Raw genomic sequence first — 15,879 nt, 5'->3', positions numbered from 1 at the left:
GAAATACTTAAAATGCTTCTTGCTCATCTTCAGCCACCTAACCCTCTTCCCTAAGGCTCTGGTCAATGACTTGTGCGTTACACTCACTCAGGAAGAATTTGCTGACGTTATGAAAGAATGAATGAGGAACTGTGCTAGGACTGGGCCCAAAACTTTTATTAACTGCGAGGTTAAAAGCTATCGAGGGTCAGGGGCACTGCAAAGGGGCAGAGGGAGTGAGTCAATTAACACCTGCCTTTTTATTTCCAAATCGAATTGTTGCATGAGGTTTGGGGATGATGTAACCAGTCAGCAGGGTTGGGGGCAGGATTTATGAGCTAGGGTATGTGGAGCAATGGTCTGAGCAGGAAGCTGGTGAGAGGCACTTACCCTGACTGCCCTCACTTGGAATCCTCCCGAAAATAATAGCTGTATGACATGAAGGCATCTTGGCAGAAGGACTGCTGCACCCAGGGTGGACCGGAGCTGAATCACTTTTTCCTGGGTTGGTATGGAAGGGTGTCCAGTTCAGGCATGGCTTGGTGTTGGGAGGGGAAAGGAGTGGGAACATTAGGGTGAAGGGGCAGTCAGGATAGCACATTAACGCAGCCTTGGGGCCCGGGAATGGGGACATGCACCATTGGAGTCATCCTAGGTTGAGTAGGGAGTGGCATTAGCCAACACAGGGAATCCATTTGTTAATATCCATTCATTGTCTCCTACCCAAGAGGAGCAGGATTAACCTCGGCTGGAAGTTTCTGGGAATGTGGCTGGCACGGTACAAACTCGCTCACCACTCCATGGCCTGCTGTAGGACTCGGGAGGGAGAGAGGAAGGCAGGCCTCCCCTACTGCCTTTCCCACCAGTGCTTGGGTCCAAACGATGAATTTTCGACTGGGTCATTAAATGCTGATTAAAGTACTGGAGAAAAGAACAGAAGAAAAAAACCAACATCAAGTGTTGTATGTACATACACGCTCTCACCCTAGGCCCCCCTTTCCCTTTCTCAGGCTGCCTCGAAGTTCGTTCCAACCCTCCATTGGAAATGCTATAAAAGGCCAGGTTAATTAAGTCCTATATATTACCAGCGCAAACACTTCCAACTTTATTCCGGCGGCTCGGTGAGTGAGGAGGAGGCCGGGCAAGGTCCAGGCAGCTCAGGGTAATAAAACAGAAGACTCAATTACCTTGTACATTTGCAGTTTTATAAAATCATTTAAAGTTCTGCCAATGAAAAAAAAAGCACAGTGGAGAGGGATTGGAATTCTGACATCCAGCAAAAGCTTAGGGAACCAGGGTTCCCTTAGAGTTGCCACAGATAGCAAAATCATCCTGGCCATCTCCCTGTTCCCTGGGCAGGAAAGTCCTCTCCATAGAGTGGCCCACGGCAAAATATAGAGGAAGGGAAAAAGGAAAGGGACTCTCCAACAGTGCACTGAGCACCCACTGGGTCTGGAGTGCTGTGCTAGTGCCTTACATAACTCATTCGGGTGGGTATTATCCCCATTTCCAGATGGGAAAACTCATTTCCAGATGGGGAGACTCAGAATGAGTCTTTGGTGTCTAACCAAGAGAGATCCAACACCCAGCGCCTGCGTGCCTCACCCGTTATATTCCAATTCCTGCCTCTCCCTTTAAGCTACAAGGCCTGCTAGCTGCATATCATGGCCCAATGTTAGAGGACAGTTTCTGAAGCCCATGGGCCTGGATTCAAATCCCAATTCTACCACATCTTAGCTGTGTGCTCTTGGGCAAATTACTTAACATCTCTGGGCCTTAGAGATTTTACTTTTCTCATTTGTCCCATTTAATCTGCTAACAATGCTATCAGAAAGGTACTAATATCGTTTTCACAATGCCGTATAAAATGCTCGGAGCCCAGAATATGATATATATTGGTTATGATTGTGATTATTTTCTTTCTTTCTTTTTGAGGCAGTCTTGCTCTGTTGCCCAGGCTGGAATGCAGTGATGCCATCTTGGCTCACTGTAGCCCCAACTTCCTGGGCTCAAGCAATTCTCCCACCTCAACCTCCCAAGTAGCTGGGATGACAGGCGTGCACCACCATGCCCAGCTAATTTTTTTTTTTTTTTTTTTTTGGTAAAGACGAAGCCTCACTATGTTTCCTAAACTAATCTTGAACTCCTGGGCTCAAGCAATCCTCGAAGCTCTGCCTCCCAAAGTGTTGGAATTATAGGTGTGAGCTACTGTGCCCGGCCCTATTGTGATTATTGTGCTAGCTATACCTCCACTTGTCTTGACCCACTCATTATGCTTTCCAGTATAATAGCCAGTGAACCAGCTATACAAGCCATGTTCCTGTGCTAAAGAAAGGATTAGAGGAGCTCTCCCAACTTCATTTTCTATACCACAGTGACCTAATTCATACACAGATTCTCCCATTTCTGTCCTACGGAAGGGCAGAAACCTCCTTCCAATTGAGGAACCCTGTTTTTTCTTGTGGGATGAACAAAAACAAGAGCTATATATAAATAAAAAACAACTTATTTTCTTCTTCAATAAATAGAAACTGTTTGACATGCCTACACCTTGAGAAATGGGAGTAAAAACCTTCCATTCAACAGCAGCACCCAGCGGGAGGAGTTATTCTCTGGGCTATAGCCACAGTGACCCACAGCAATGTTTCCCAGGAGGCTGGAGAGAAGCCCAGAGTTCTCTTGTCTTGATCAAATCTGTCCGGGCCTCAACGGAAGAACCTGGGTGGGGCTGGGGCTGAAAGGCAGTGTAGCTATTGGCCACCAGGGGCATGAGGAGATAGCAGCTGGCACATGGTAGACTCTGATCACTTGTGCTGACTGACTGAATGACATTCTAACACCCTGAGCACCTCCCAACCCCTCCCACCTGGAGAGCTTCCTCTGAGCTAGGCAGATGAGCTACGTGATGCTTTCTTAAAAGATTCACTAGGCCGGGCGCAGTGGCTCACGCCTGTAATCCCAGCACTTTGGGAGGCTGAGGTGGGTGGATCACCAGGTCAGGAGATGGAGACCATCCTGGCTAACACAGTGAAACCCCGTCTCTACTAAAAATATAAAAAATTAGCCAGGTGTGGTGGCAGGCGCCTGTAGTCCCAGCTACTTGGGAGGCTGAGGCAGGAGAATGGTGTAAACCCAGGAGGCAAAGCTTGCAGTGAGCCAAGATTGCGCCACTGCACTCCAACCTGGGTGACAGAGCAAGACTCTGCCTCAAAAAATAAATAAAATAAATAAAAATTTTAAAACAGGTTCACTGTAGTATCTCCAGTGACACCCCCTTTTCTAGAATCTTGACATCCCCACTCCTTGAAATTGGGCAGAACTTGCAAATGAAACGTAGCAGATGTCATGCTGCACAACTGCCAAAGGTAAATCCTAAGAAGTAATGTGACTTTCACTTGTCACTCTCTCCTGGGAACCTGGCTGCCATACTGTGAGGAAGCCCAAGCTAACAAGAGAGGCCACACATAAGATATTCTGGCCCAGAGTCCCAGCTAAGGTCCCAGCTGACAGCCAGACCCACCCACCAGACACATGAGTGAACAACCCTTCTGATGATGCCAGCCCACAAAAGTTGAGTCACCTTCAGCCTTCGAATCTTCCAGCTGAGGCCCATATACTGTGGGGCAGAGACAAAGCTTCTCTGCTGTACCCCATCTGAATTCCAGACCCATAGAACCTATAATCATAATAAATGGTTGTTTTACACCACTAAATTTGGGGTATTTTCTAACCTAGCAATACATAAGTAGGATAGCCAACTGTACCTTTCAATGTTAGTTTCAGTTCTGGGGACAGCTGTGTAAGAAGGTCATTGACCAGCTGAAGAAATTCCCAAGCACTGTCATCAAGGGAGAGGGGCCTGGAACTCTGACATAGATGTTGATGGCTAGATGGGAGTGGAGGGTGAGCAGGACTCAGTCATGACCCTCCTATCCCTGAGGGAGGAGTAGGCTTGTTCTGGGGCAGCAGGGAGGTATCACGGGAAGAGAACAGGCTTCAGACAGGGATCATAGTGTCTCTCTTGCAGGACACTTATGCAGATTAAATAAGTGGCAAGCTTGATGCAAAGACTCTGAATAAATAATATCATGATTTTGATTACCCATTCCAATCTGCAAATAAATAGGAGGTTTTTATTAAAAAAAAAAAAAAGTGCTGTAGGATGTCTCCTCCGATTTAAGGAGGGGAAGGAAAATTAAAACCTAACTCTCCTTGTCTCAAGGTTTTAATGTGTAGAAAATAGGCATAAGGAGGAGGATGTGGATTGAAGCTTTGGCTTTACGAATAGCAGCAGATGGCTGGGTACTGTGGCTCACACCTGTAATCCCAGCACTTTGAGGGGCCAAGGTGGGCAGATCATTTGAGGTCAGGAGTTTGAGACCAACCTGACCAACATGGTGGAACCCTGTCTCTACTAAAAATACAAAAAAAAAAAAAAAAATTAGCTGGGCGTGTTGGCACATGCCTGTAGTCCCAGCTGCTTGGGAGGCTGAGGCAGGGGAATCCCTTGAACCTGGGAGGCAGAGGTTGCAGTGAGCCAAGATCATGCCTCTGCACTCCAGCCTGGGCGACAGAGTGAGACTCCATCTCAAAGAAAAAGAAAAGAAAAAAAAAATGAATAGCAGCAGATGTCCAATAACAATAAAGGAAGGGCAGCTATCAGAGCCTGGCATTCTCTGTGCAGCGATCTTTCATTCAAGATTCAAGTTCTTTTTTTTTTTTTTGAGATGGAGTCTCGCTCTGTCACCCAGGCTGGAGTGCAGTGGCGCGATCTCAGCTCACTGCAAGCTCTGCCCCCTGGTTCACGCCATTCTCCTGCCTCAGCCTCCCGAGTAGCTGGGACTACAGGCACCCGCCACCACGCCCGGCTGATTTTTTGTATTTTTAGCAGAGACAGGGTTTCACCATGTTAGCCAGAATGGTCTGGATTTTCTGACCTCGTGATCCGCCCACCTCGGCCTCCCAAAGTGCTGGGATTACAAGCATGAGCCACCGCACCCGGCATTCTCTTTTTTTTAGAGACAGGGTCTTGTTCTTTTTTTTGAGACAGGGTCTTGCTCTGTCTCCCAGGCTGGAGTGCAGTGGCATGATCATAGCTTACTGCAGCCTCAAGTGATCTCCTGGGCTCAAGTGATCCTTCCATCTCAGCCTGGGACAGGCATGCGCCCCCATTCCTAGCCAATATATATTTTTTTAATTTTGTAGAGACAGGGTCTTACTATACTGTGTGGGCTGGTCTTGAACTCCTGGCCTCAAGCAATCCTCCTGCCTCAGCCTCCCAAAGTGCTAGGATTATAGGCGTGAGCTACCAAGCCCAGCAGGATTCAAATTCTTTCATTGTTATAGGATTATTCAGGCTTTCTATTCTTTTGTCAGTTTTGGTAATCTGTGTTTTTCTACAACTTTGTCCATTTTGTCTAAATTTTCACGTTTATTGGCATAATGTTGCCCAACTGCCTTTTTAATCAATCGGGAATTTCCCTCTTTGATCAAACCTCCAAAATTGTGTCGTGGGTAACCCCGTGTTCTCTTGTCTCGTCGTCATGGAGGTAGTGGTTTTGCCACCGCCACTTGTAGCCACTGCCGCATTTTCCTGGGCTTCCCAAGGCAGAGTGGAGAATGCATTCTGAGTATCAGTAAGTTAGAACTGCTGTTCACCCAGAAAGTTCAAAGAAAAGCCAAATCCCTTCCCAGCACAGTCTCCCGAAGACAGCTCAAATGTGCCACTGGATGATGAGGGTTTGGGGCAGCAAGCCATCTTCCCCACCCCACTTTCAGCGAGTAGCTCCTTTCCTCCTTGCCGATTTCCCAAGCTGAGCCAACGCTGAGCTCACTTTGGCAGGAGTGGTCATGCATGTTCCACTCTCGTGTCTATTGCTTGTTTATCCCCCACTGAGGACAAGCAGTGTCTAGCAAGCTGGGATCAATCTGGGGGTGAGAGGAGAGCTTATGGGGCAGCAAGGGGTTATCTATTCATCCCAGAGTGATCTCCCATTTGCTTATGCTGAAGTGAGGATGGACGGGTGTCACCTTAGCAATGGTTCAGTGAGCTGCCGGTTTGGGAGGTACCCTGCTGTTTGCCTTTTCCAGGGGAGCCCCCTCCCTTCTTGATAGTTTCAGAAGAACTGCAAAGGATGGGACTGGTGGGTGGTTCTACCGAGCCCTGGCTTTTTGGAGAGTCCCTGACTCGCAGTCTTCAGACTCTACCTGCTTCCTCAGTTGGGTTTTCCCTGGCACCCCCCTGAGCTCTGCCTCCTTCCAAGGGTGGCTGCCCTGAGGGTCCTGGCTGTGCTGTCCTCCATCTGGCCGCTCAGCTGAGGAGAGTAGAGGACACAAGCAGCTGCTGTGCTGTCTGCCAGGGTCAAGGGTCTCCACAGAGTCAGCCAGGAACTGGCCGTTCAGTCAGCACTGGAACCTGATGCTCTGGGGGATGAGTGAGAGCCCGGGTGGGCACTGAAGGGGTTAAAAGAACGTGGTAGAAGACGGGAGAATGGAGGCACTGCTGGAAAAAAGCTAGCCTTGTGCATGGATAATTAGAACTGAACATCAGTAAACAATGCCTTTTCCCCTCATTAAGGACAAATCTGTATGTATAATGTGCCTATTTTCTCTTTCATTAACTTATAAATGGCCACTACTTTAAAGTCATTTAACCAGCAGTTTTGACTTGCCCGTCAACTCAGGGTCTGACATGTTTTCTCCTCTCCTACGAGTACAGAGGTGCCCCCGCTCGGCACACAGCTCCCATGGGGAGAGGTTGTGTAGGTGCTCCTCTAAAACACCACCTACAGACCTGTAGCAGTTTCCAGAAGGCAGTGCAGACAGGCGTGGTTGACGGAGGCGGAGGCCTGGCTCCCATGTGGTCCTTCTGCCCTAGGCCCAGGCAGCCCCTCCCGGTCCATGCCGTACTCTCAGCTGTCCTTGATGACTCACTCACTCTCATGCTCTGAATTGCTTTGTCTGTGCCCTTGAGTTATTTAAGGACCCTGACTCTTTTTTAGATAGGGAGCCCCTGAGAATGTGCCCAATCTCCAAGCATTCTTCAAGATGGCCAGCAACAAGCTGGGACCAGAGGTCCCAAAAGTAAGATAATATGCCTGCATTCAGGCAACTCAGTCCAGCTGAGACCAGCATGCATTCATACATAGGGAAGTGGTGCCTGAAGAGAGGTTCATGTCAAGTGGAAGTCCTCACCGAACCTTGGGAAGGCTTTCCAGATGACAGTGTGTTTCCTCCATCAGCCTGGAAACTTCCTGAGAATTGATATCAAATCAAGTCTCCCTCATCAGGCGAGGTGCTTCAGAGGATATTGACTAGGCCCCTCCCAACAGGCTAGGAGATCTCCTGGGGAAAAAGACCAGGTCTCTAGACCCCAGGGTTAGGAACTATTGCTCCTATCAGATTGAAAATCCCATAAGGCAGAGATCTATCCGAGGGCAGGGCCTTGCCTCTCTGTCCTTTGCTGGGTAGCCCTCCCAGGACCCTGCATAAAGACAAAGCCTGGCCCCTACAGCAGCCCCTTTGCATCTTTACCTCCTTTTGGGGGCTCCAAATGTGCCCCAAACTTGTGCCAGGGCTTGGGAAGACTGGAGTTAGTGGCAAATGGGGAGAAGGACAATCCTTGCTCTCTGGAGCACCCATAGACATTCCAATATTGGAGTGGCACTAATCCACATAGAACAATGGCGAGAGGGGAAAGGGGACTAGAGTGAACACTTAGGGAGCGCTCACCTTGTGGCGGCAAGGGGCATGTACATGACCTGTTCTGTTATCCAGCATATAAACTCATAATCCCAGGAGGTGGATAATATGACCCCATTTGTAAAATGGGGAAGAACTGGAGGCCCAGAGAGGTAAAGCAATTCACTGAAAGTCACACAACCAGTTGATGGTGGAACTGGGAATCAAACAGTCTGTCCCGTTATAAAGTCCAGGCTCTTTCCACCATATCCAAATGCCACCTTGGGTAAGTAAAAGAGCCTCATGAATAGTAGAGGGAAGGGAAGATGAGGAATAAGGAGTGAGAATGGAGGAGTCGATTCTCCTGGGAGCCTCTGCTAAACCTCAACTACAGGAAAGATTTGGAGAGGCCAAAGACCTTCTGAGGATCTTCTGATGGTGAAGCTGGGGAGAGCCCCACTTCTGAACCCCATCTGTATCTTCCCTGGATATGAAAAGTGGAGAGTCCTCAGGCCTAGTGAGGGACCATGTGCATAAATTCAGTTGTGGCTCAAAAATGCCACCTCCTGGCTGGGCATGGTGACTCGCAACAGTAATCCCAGCACTTTGGGAGGCCGAGATGGGCAGATCACTGAAGGTCAGGAGTTTGAGACCAGCCTGGCCAACAGGGTGAAACCCCATCGCTACTAAAAATACAAAAATCAGCCGGGTATGGTGGTGCACGCCTATAATCCCAGCTACTCAGGAGGCTGAGGCACAAGAATCGCTTGAACCTGGGAGACAGAGGGTGCAGGAGCTAAGATCACACCATCGCACTCCACTCTTGGTGACAGGATGAGACTCCATCTCAAAAAAGAAAAAAAAAATGCCACCTCCTGATAATATTTTAACGTTAGGCTGACTTCTGATGGATACCAGGTTGTTCCACTGTTGAGACAAGATCCCCATAATCATGATCATTAGCACTATTAATCATTCCAAAGATCTGGAAGCAACCTGAATACCCGTCCGCAAGAGCATGTAGATGATTCAGATGTGGAATGCTATACAGCATGCATTGCTCAAAAAAATGAAGTAGCTCCATGTGGCAGGACATGGCTAAATCTCCAAGACATACTGCTGAGTGAGAAAAGACAGCTTGCATGTTGATATATTTCACGTGATATTATTTATGTAAAAAGAAAAAGTGCCAGGTTGGACGCAGTGGCTCATGCCTGTAAACCTAGCACTTTGGGAGGCTGAGGCGAGAGGATCACTTGAGGCCAGGAGTTCAAGACTAGCCTGGGCAACATAGTGAGACCCTGTCTCTAGAAAATAAATAAATAAACAGCCAAGCCTGGTGGTGTGTGCTTATAGTCCCAGCTATTTAGGAGGCTGAGGCAGGAGGATCGCTTGAGCCCAGGAGCTCCAGATTACAGTGAGCTATGATCATACCACCACACTCCAACCTGCGACAGAGTACCTGTCTCAAAAAAACAAGAACAGAAAGGCCAAAGCGCTTTCAATGGCTACATATTGTACTTAAAAGGTCTACAAAATACACATCAAGCTGATAACAGTGGTTACCTCCGATTGGGGGTGGTTGTAACCAGATGGGAGGATTGAAGGGGACTTCAGGTTTCGCAGGGTAACCACCTGTCCCGGTTTGCCCAGGATGGCTTCTGTTTTCTCTGTTGCTGGTGTAACTAACAACAGCACTGCCTTGCACTCCCCAAAGCATTCGGTTTCTGTGATAAATTATATAGACCCTGCTTATCTGCAATGTTTAATTTTTTACAACTAAGAATGTATTAATTTATCACTTGTGTCACATCTAATAATGCATAAGGTAGAAGGTAAAGTCCTCCTCCAGCCCTCCAGGCTCCCAGCCCCATTCCTCAGAGGTGAATATTGGTAACAGTTTTCTAGTGTCCTTCCTGAAACTGTAAATCCACATGTAACCACATAAGCTTCAAACGGAAAAAGAGACATATGTGATTACACAGTATGCACTGTTCTAAAATTTGCTCTTTTCACTTAATGTTGTCTATATCAGGATCATCAGGCGAACCTAATTCACTAGATCCTCAGGGCCCACCAACTGAATTGCAGATTCAGTGGGTTGACAGCAGGGCCCACAGATACATATTTCTGACAGGCTTTCTGGGTGACTCTGGTGACACTGGTCCATGGACTCCATGCTAACTTTTGTCCACAGAACAAACATTCATTTGTTTGTTCAATAAACAATTTGGACCCGGGTTCTGGGGTTGGCCCTGGCTAAGCTTGGCATTCTGCAGAGAACAGAGTGGAAGCCCTGCCTCCAGGCACAGCCTCAGGTCTCCTTCCAATGGGACCAGCCGTCACTGGCAGTAGTGATTGCCACTACAGTAGTTGGCTGCAGTGGTTATGGGCATGGGCACTGGAGTCAGACAGACCTCATCCCGGCCCATCCTCTTTCTATGTGACCTTGCGAAAAGTACTTAGCCACTCTCTGCCTCAGTTACCTCATCTGTAAAATGGACACAATAATCCCCACATCACATGATGGACACTCAATAAATTGCAGTCATTATTATTAATAATAAATTAATTATAAGTAAAAAAAAAGGTTAACATTAAAACTCATGCGGCATTCTTGCCAAAAATGTTTAAACTGAGTTCAATCATGAAGAAACAGACAAATCCAAACTCAAAGACATTCCCCAAAACTGGCCTATACGCTTCAAAAATGTCAATGTCATGAAAGATTTTTTGTAAATGTAGAACTGTTCTACATTTAAAAAGACTGGCCAGGTGTGGTGGCTCATGCCTATAATCCCAGCACTTTGGGAGGCTGAGGCGGGTGGATCATGAGGTCAGGAGATCGAGACCATCCTAGTTAACATGATGAAACCCCGTCTCTACTAAAACTACAAAGAATTAGCCAGGTGTGGTGGTGGGCGCCTGTAGTCCCAGCTACTCTGGAGGCTGAGGCAGGAGAATGGTGTGAACCTGGGAGGCGGAGCTTGCAGTGAGCCAAGATTGAGCCACTGCACTCCAGCCCGGGGCGACAGAGCAAGACTCCATCTCAAAAAAAAAAAAAAGACTGAAGAGACATCCAACTAAATGCAAAGTGTGTCCCAAGATTGGATTATTGATTTTAAAAATATATATATCCATAAAGAACATTATTGGGATAACTGGGGAGATGTGAATATAAACTTATATTACATTGTAGCCATGTTAAATTTCTTGAGTGTGGTAATTGCACTCTGCAAATGCCCTTGTTCTTTGGAGATGTGTGCTGAAATATTTAGAAATAAGGTGTCATAATGTCTACAAATAACTCTCAAATGATTCAAAAAATGTGTAGTGGTGGGAGAGAAAAAAGAGAAACAGAAAGGGGGAGAGAGAGAGAGTATATAGCAATATGTTAACAACTGGTATATTAGGTGAATATATAGGTGTTCCTAGTCTAGTCTTCCAATTTATTGTATAGATTTGAAATTTTAAAAATTAAAAAATTAGGAAAAGTGAAATCTAATGGTTTTAAAAAGTAATAGGGGCCAGGTACGGTGGCTGACGCCTGTAATCCTAACACTTTGGGAGACTGAGTTGGGCAGATCACTTGAGGTCAGGAGTTCAAGACCAGCCTGGCCAACATGGTGAAACCTTGTCTCTCCTAAAAATTCAAAAATTAGGCCGGGCACAGTGGCCCATGTCTGTAATCCCTGCACTTTGGGAGGCTGAGGCAGGCGGATCACTTGAGGCCAGGCGTTCAAGACCCGCGTGGCCAATATGGTGAAACCCCATCTCTACTAAAAATACAAAAATTAGCCAGGCATTGTGGCACATGACTGTAATCCCAGCTACTGGGGAGGCTGAAGCAGGAGAATCGCTTGAACTTGGGTGGTAGAGGTTGCAGTGAGCCGAGATCGTGCCACCGCACTCCAGCCTGGATGACAGAGCGAGACTGTCTCAAAAAAAAAAAGAAAGAAAGAAAACAAAAATTAGCTGGGTGTGGTGGGGGGAGCCTGTAATCCCAGCTATTCAGAGGCTGAGGCAAAAGAATCACTTGAACCGGGGAGGTGGAGGTTGCAGTGAGCCAAGATCGTGCCACTGCACTCCACTGTACTCGAGATGGGACAGAGGAAGATTCCATCTCAAAAATAATAATAACAACAGGAAAGGTAGTGGTGAATTTGCGAAGAAGGGAGTAACTGGGCGGGGAGCTCACTGGGGACTTCCAGGATGTCCTATTTCTTGACCTCAGTATTTGGGAGGATTTTTGAGGTGGGAACCTATTATTTCTCCTCTTTTGTGTGTGTATGTTAGGTGTCAACAAAAAGCTTATTTAGAATAATCATCATAATAAACCATCCTTCACAATATCCTGTCCTCTGATCTCAATCTGGAAATGTGAGACAGGCTCGAGGGGAGAGAAGGCTGGGGCTGGGCCCCCCATTTTGACTGCGGTGCCATCTCGGGAAGGGCAATGAGGCCTGAGTTAAGGACAGCCTGCCCCCTAGCCTGGCCCCTTGGGGAGGACGCAGGCTGCTTCCAGGAGGTGCTCTATCCCACCCCCCTGAGCCATGCCTGACTTCTGCTGCCAGCCCCTCCGGCAGGAGGTTGGCCTTGACTCCACACTTCTCGGGCTTCTGCGTTCTCCTCTCTTGTCAGCCCCGTGGGCCCAGATGGATGTGGGATTAATGAGGCATGTCTTCTGGTGTGAGAAGTAAGTCGAGGGGTCACATTTTCCTCTCCTTCATTGTTTCCCTATGTACTTGATCTGATCTGCTTCACTAGCTGGAGACATGAACGTAGTCACATCCCTGTATTTTGCAAATTAATTGCCAGAGTCCTCACTTGCCTCAATTAATAGGCATGATAGCAATTGCTAACACTTACACGGAGCTTACTACATGCCATACCCTGCTCTAAGTATTTTATGTGTCTATAACTCATTTAATATTCACAACAACACTCCGAGGCAGATAATATTTTTAAAATACGTTTTAGAGATAGGAAAACAGAGGCATAAGAGAAGTAAATAGTTTGCCCAGACATGACTGGCTATGTAATTTGCAGGACTCAATGCAAAATGAAAATGGGGGGCCTGGCCAGGCGTGGCAGCTCATGCCTGTAATCCCAACACTTTGGGAGGCTGAGGCGGGAGGATTGCTTGAGTCCAGGAGTTTGAGACCAGCCTGGGCAATATAGGGAGACCCTGTCTCTACACACACAAAAAAATCTTTTTAATTAGCTGAGTGTGGTGGTGCACGCCTGTAGGCTCAGCTACTCAAAGAGGCTGAGGTTACTGGGTATGGTGGCTCACATCTGTAATCCCGGCACTTTGGGAGGTCGAGCCAGGCAGATCACTTGAGCTCAGGAGTTTGAGACCAGTCTGGGCAACAGGTCAAAACCCCATCTCTACAAAAAAAAATACAAAAAACTAGTTGGGCGTTGTGACATGTGCCCACAGTCTCAGCTACTTGGGGGAGCTGAGGCAGGAGGATTGCTTGTACCCAGGAAGTTGAGGCTGCAGTGAGCCAAGATTGCAGCTCTGTACTCTGGCCTGGGTGACACAGCAAGACCCTGAAAAAAGAAAAAAAAAGAAAAGAAGAAAGAGAACAGAAAGAAAGGAAAGGAAAGGAAAGGAAAGGAAAGGAAAGGAAAGGAAAGGAAAGGAAAGGAAAGGAAAGGAAAGGAGAAAAGGAAAGGAAAAAAGAGAAGGGACGGGAAGGGGAGGGAAGGAGAGGGGAGGAAATAGGGAGCCCTTGTTCAAAAATTACTAAGACTTTTGAGACGCTAAACTTCAAGCCAAGCATAGGGATCTATTTAAGGGCAGGGCCCTTCACATCTGTGAAGCCAGACCTGTACACAAGGTAAACCAGTAAGTAGCAGAGCAGGAACCCAAACTGAAGCCATCTGGCTCCAGAGCCCATTCTCCTAACCACTGGGCTATATTACCTCTACCTCTCAGGATCTTCCTCCCCTCACCTCACTTCCTCCAAACTGTCCAAGAACAAGAGACACTTACTCTTTTCATTAGGATCTGCTGTTTCTAAAAGCCAGGTGCAGACAGAACTGAACAGTCTTATCAGTCGGCTGCCACAAGAGGTTACTGTTGAACACTGATCCCTCACAGTTTGACCCCCCTCCATATCCACCAGCAAGTGACGCTCTTGTGCTCCAGATGCCTGGATGCACACAGCACAGTGGAGCCCCACTGTGCGCTCCAGTCTACAATTCCTTTATTTCACACTCCTATGTGTAGCCATTGTTCCCACAGCATGGAACGCCTGGGTCCAGGAGCATCTCTACCCTGCCACATGCTGGGCTGGCGCCAGCCCCCATAACAAACATCTAAGCCCGATATCAACTTGGCTCACCTATTCCCACTCCCCATTTCCTGATGGTGAGCTCCCCTCTGGGGTCCTTTTTCTTTCTTTCTTTTTTTTTTTTTTTTTAAGAAAGAGTCTCGCTCTGTCACCCAGGCTGGAGTTCAGTGGCACGATCTTGGCTCACTGCAATCTTCGCCTCCCGGGTTCACGCCATTCTCCTGCCTCAGCCTCCTGAGTAGCTGGGATTACAAGCACCCGCCACCACGCCTGGCTAATTTTTGTATTTTTAGTAGAGACGGGGTTTCACCATGTTGGCCAGTCTGGTCTCGAACTCCTGACCTCATGATCCACCCACCTCAGCCTCCCAAAGTGCTGGGATTACAGGTGTGAGCCACTGCGGGGTCCTTTCTACCTTTTCATGCCAAAGGGTCTTAGAGAGACTGACTCAGTTCATCAGAAAGGCTCTAGTAACGTTATACCCCAGCAGGTAAAGATCAGTCAGGGTCTTGATCTCAGTCCTGCCAGGAGACTGCCTGGCCCCTGTGAAATATCCCAACCTCTGTGACCAGCTCTGCACACCCAAACCTGCTCAGCATCACAGCATTCCTTGTCACACCCCTTTCCCAGAGCAATGCATTTGCCTACTTACCTCAAAGTCACACAACTAAGAGAGGAAACATTGTTTATCTGCCAGAAAATCTACTTTTGCCTTACCAGGTGCTCCATTGCATAGAGTTTAACATCACTGATATATCAATGTCACACCAGATACTTTCTGAAACTTTCTTCATGACATGGGTGGCTTAAAGGGGTTAGATAATGAGACTTTAAAGAACAAAGAAGTGCAGAGGCTACATGACTGGAGGGGCAGAGCTGGTGACACTGGGTTACTGTTACCACTATAGCCTCTCTCATGCCCCATGGCTGGCGAAGCTTGGGGATGTCTGAAGTACTCTATGGACCTTGGACATTCTGCAATGAGGCTGGCACCAACCAGAATTCCCTCTATATTAGAAATGTTGCTGGGCACGTTGGCTCACACCTGTAATCCCAGCACTTTGGGAGGCTGAGGCGGGCGGATCACGAGGTCAGGAGATCGAGACTATCCTGGCTAACACGGTGAAACCCCGTCTCTACTGAAAATACAAAAAAAAATTAGCCGGGCACAGTGGCGGGCGCCTGTAGTCCCAGCTACTCGGGAGGCTGAGGCAGGAGAATCGCTTGAACCCGGGAGGCGGAGATTGCAGTGAGCCGAGATCGTGCCACTGTACTCCAGCCTGGGCAACAAAGCGAAACTGTCTCAAAAAAAAAAAAAAAAAAAAAAAAAAAGAAAGAAAGAAATGTCTTTGGCTACAGGTAACAGAATACCCAGCCAATAGTGGCCTAAACAAATAGAGATTTATTCTTTTCATATAACAAAATCTAGAGGTAGAATGGTTACTGGCATTGGTTTATCAGCAACAATGTCAGGGCTAGTGTCACTACAGTTCTCTTGGTCTTTCCTTCATAGAGGCTAATGGCTGCAGGAACTCCAGCCTTCAAGTCTTCATTCAAGGCAGCAAGCAGAAAGGGCAAGAAGGGGCAGGACCAGCGGCATCCAATGTCTTCCATGAGGAAAGGAAAAGACTTCCTAGAGCCAGGCTGAAGGTTTCAGCTTATGCCTCATTGGTCTGAGCTGTGCCATCTGGTCTTCCTTAGCTGCAAGGGAGTCTGGAATTTCTTGTCTGGGGCTAGGCACATTTTCACCATGAACGGAAGTGGAATGTTGAAGCAAGGAGGAAGAAGAGATGCCATACCTTTCCTCTGACAGTCATCTCAGCTGCCACAGGGCCCCAAGGCCCCTTCCCAGCCACCCCAGGGACCCTCAGAGAGGAGCCTCTGTGGCCGTCTCAGTGCTACAGACAAGAAGGGCCCA

This window comes from Papio anubis, chromosome 11, assembly GCF_008728515.1.
Source record: "Papio anubis isolate 15944 chromosome 11, Panubis1.0, whole genome shotgun sequence".
Taxonomy (NCBI): domain Eukaryota; kingdom Metazoa; phylum Chordata; class Mammalia; order Primates; family Cercopithecidae; genus Papio; species Papio anubis.
The sequence above is the reverse complement of the archived record's forward strand: the minus strand, read 5'-3'. Positions refer to the sequence as shown.